Here is a 3,532-nt window from a genome sequence, read left to right as displayed (position 1 = left end):
ACCCCTGACCATTAGGTCTAGTCATGACCGACTCTGGGGTTGCGGTGCTCATCTCGCTTTATTGGCCGAGGGAGCCAGGTACAGCTTCCCGGTCATGTGGCCAGCATGACTAAGCCGCTTCTGGCGAACCAGAGCAGCGCACGGAAACGCCGTTTACCTTCCCATTTACCTATTTATCTACTTGCACTTTGATGTGCTTTCGAACTGCTAGGTTGGCAGGAGCAGGGACCAAGCAACGGGAGCTCAGCCCATCTCGGGGATTCGAACCGCCGACCTTCTGATCGGCAAGCCCTAGGCTCTCTGGTTTAACCCACAGCGCCACCTGCGTCCCTCTGTTATCTTTACTACATCTAAATTACCATAACAATCCCATAGTCCGCAATCTTTATGATTTTGGGGGGGAGGGTGTATGTGTCATAGATGCTTCCTACGCAGAACATCCCACATTCAGGGTCTGACATCTCCGGCTAAAATTTTTGAGTAGGTGCTGACAAGAAAGCCCATTATCTGAGACCCTGGAGAACCTCTGCTGGTCAGAATGGACAATATTGGTTTAGATGGATAAATTGTTGTTGACATCTGTCTCGAGGGAATGTGCCTCCCGGGGTATACGTTACAGTGGGTTACAGCATGGTGCTGATAATGCCAAGGTTGCAGGTTCAAACCCGATAAATGACAGCTGTATATTCCTGCATTGTAAGAGATTGGATTCAATCCTCAGAGTCCCTTCCAACTCTACAGTTCTATGCTTCTAATATTCCCCATCCAGACTGAGCTTTCCCCCTGATTTTCTTGAACACAGCATGTGGCATTTTCCCATCTCTGCCGTATTAAGCAGTTGGTCCCTTACCTTTCCCGCCCCGACCTGGCCACAGTGATCCATGCGACGGTCACCTCCAGGCTTGATAATTGTAACTCGCTCTACGCTTGAAGCTGACTCAGAAACTCCAGAGGGTGCAGAATGCTGTGGCAAGGCTCCTTATGGGGTCCTTGCCGTGGGATCACATTCATCCAATGCTTTACCAACTGCACTGGCTCCCGGTGGAGTACAGGGTCAGGTTTAAGGTGCTGGTTTTGACCTTTAAAGCTCTATGCGGCCTAGGACCCACGTACCTACGGGACCACCTCTCCTGGTTTGCCCCACGGAGGACCTTAAGGTCCACAAATGACAACATTTTGGAGGTCCCAAGTCACAAGGTGGTTAGGTTGGTCTCAACTAGGGCCAAGACCTTTTCAGTACTGGCCCCAACTTGGTGGAATGTTCTGTCACAGGAGACTAGGGCCCTGCGGGACTTGACATCTTTCTGCAGGGCCTGCAAGACAGAGCTGTTCCGCCTGGCCTTTGGTTTGGACTCTGTCTGACCATTATGTTTCCCTTTTCTTATGGTTTTGACTTTTAAAATGAGGCTGCATTTTAAATTGCATTTTACCTGTATTTTAAATTGTTTCTTTTTCTTTTTTCTTATTATGTTTTTACTGAAATTTTATTGGTGTTAGCTGCCCCGAGCCCGGCTCTGGCCAGGGAGGGCGGGGTATAAATGTAATTTATTATTATTATTATTATTATTATTATTATTATTATTATTATTATACCATGCCATGCTCCCAGAAACAATGCCACACCAAAAACAGTTGGGAGTGAATCACTCGCTGATGGATTAAGCAGAATCAACAACACCTGAGCGCCCTTGGTTTGTTTGCTGTCGTTGACTTGAATGATAAAAGTTTGCAGTTCTGAGCGCCACCTTGTGGGTGACTTGCCGCTGTGTAACACCGTACATTATGTAGTTTGCTTGAATCGTATTTGCCTTGCAAGCAACTCAATAGGGCGCACCTGCTCTCCGGTTGTGGCGGTGTAGATTTCATAGACTGATGCAGGGAGGAGAGGAAGACAACTGGGTGGCAGGATTCTATATTGCATCTTTCCCTCTGTTTTGAGCAGAGACATATTCAACATTATTTTATCAGTTACAGATAGGTAGCCGTGTTGGTCTGCCATAGTCAAAACAAAACAAAATTCGTTCCAGTAGCACCTTAAAGACCAACTAAGTTAGTTCTTGGTATGAGCTTTCATGTGCATGCATCTGAAGAAGTGTGCATGTATCTGAAGAATATTCGTGTGCATGTATCTGAAGAAGTGTGCATGCACACGAAAGCTCATACCAAGAACTAACTTAGTTGGTCTTTAAGGTGCTACTGGAACGAATTTTTTTTTTGTTTTGATTATTTTATCAATACAACTAAGTTGGAAAAAGAAAAAGCAGCAAACCAAAAGCTTGGCAATGATATAATTATGTGCTATAAAGAACGACCAGTTTTCAACAAATTAGGTTATCTACCGTTTCTTACACATCCGTAAGTCATCAAGTTTTACATAATTATTAATTAATCATGCTTTAGTTGCATACAACTTTGTCCAGAGTTAGGTTACATTTATTTCAGCTGCCGTGATCAAGCAAAGTACAAACGCCACCTCGGTCTTTTCAGTTAATTTTCTTAGGCACCCAGTAATGCCAAATTTTCCATTATTATTTCCTAATAGCAGATTACCAATACTTTATTTTTACATTCAGTTAGGTAGCCGTGTTGGTCTGACACAGTCGAAATATATTAAAAATTTTAAAAAAATTAAATATATTTCAACATTTATTTTTACAGTGCCCTTGTTATATATTAAGGTCAAAAGGGGGGAAACATATCTAGCGATTTTCAAAGCCACTACTGATTTTCTGCCCTAGTTTACAAAACATTTTAAGTTCTTTTTATGTCTTTAAAAGGATTGCTATCCAGTTTCCTCCACGTGTGCAAATTGTTTTAAATACTGCTTAGACACACCCTTAATTTGTATTATGTTTCTCTTGCAAGTTTCTCACAAAGCCTTTTTCTTTTTTAAAAAAAAATTGTATCCAAGCTTTTAGCTACTTGGATTTTATTTGATGTAGGAAAAAGGACACCTCTATCTTTTTTGCCTAAATTATCCTATCCATTTTTCCTTCTGTGTCCAACCCACTGAATCACCTCCCTCTCCTCCAAAAGTTTTAAAAAAGTAATCTCCCCCCCCCCTTTAAAAGCACATGTTGAACTGCTAGACTCACATGATCTGTTAAACCTCATCACTCTATGTCGATTCACGTATTTGTCATGTTTAAAGTGCCCTTTCACCCATGCTCAGCCACAGTAATTGCCACTTAATTAAATTGAATTCCAAATCTATATGCTTCTTAGGAATGGACTGCAGACATTCTGACTCAAAGAACTCTGGGCTGGGACATCTGTACACTACAGACTGTGCATCCTGGCAGCAGAAAAATTCAACAACAGAAACAGTAATAATTTTCAACAACAGGGAGAAATCATCATGAAGATATGAAACGGCAGGGTCATGACTTCATTCTGTCACTTCCAACATTCCTAATTGACTTTAGGTCCTCAGTCATTTCACACCAATTATATTTGCATGACAGGCAGCACCCTTCCATGAGGCCCGGCTGGTGGGAGAAGCAAAAGTTGAAAGTGTGTGTGTGTGTGTGTG

This window comes from Podarcis muralis, chromosome 6 (assembly GCF_964188315.1).
Source record: "Podarcis muralis chromosome 6, rPodMur119.hap1.1, whole genome shotgun sequence".
In the NCBI taxonomy this organism is placed as follows: domain Eukaryota; kingdom Metazoa; phylum Chordata; class Lepidosauria; order Squamata; family Lacertidae; genus Podarcis; species Podarcis muralis.
Note: the sequence above shows the minus strand (reverse complement) of the source record.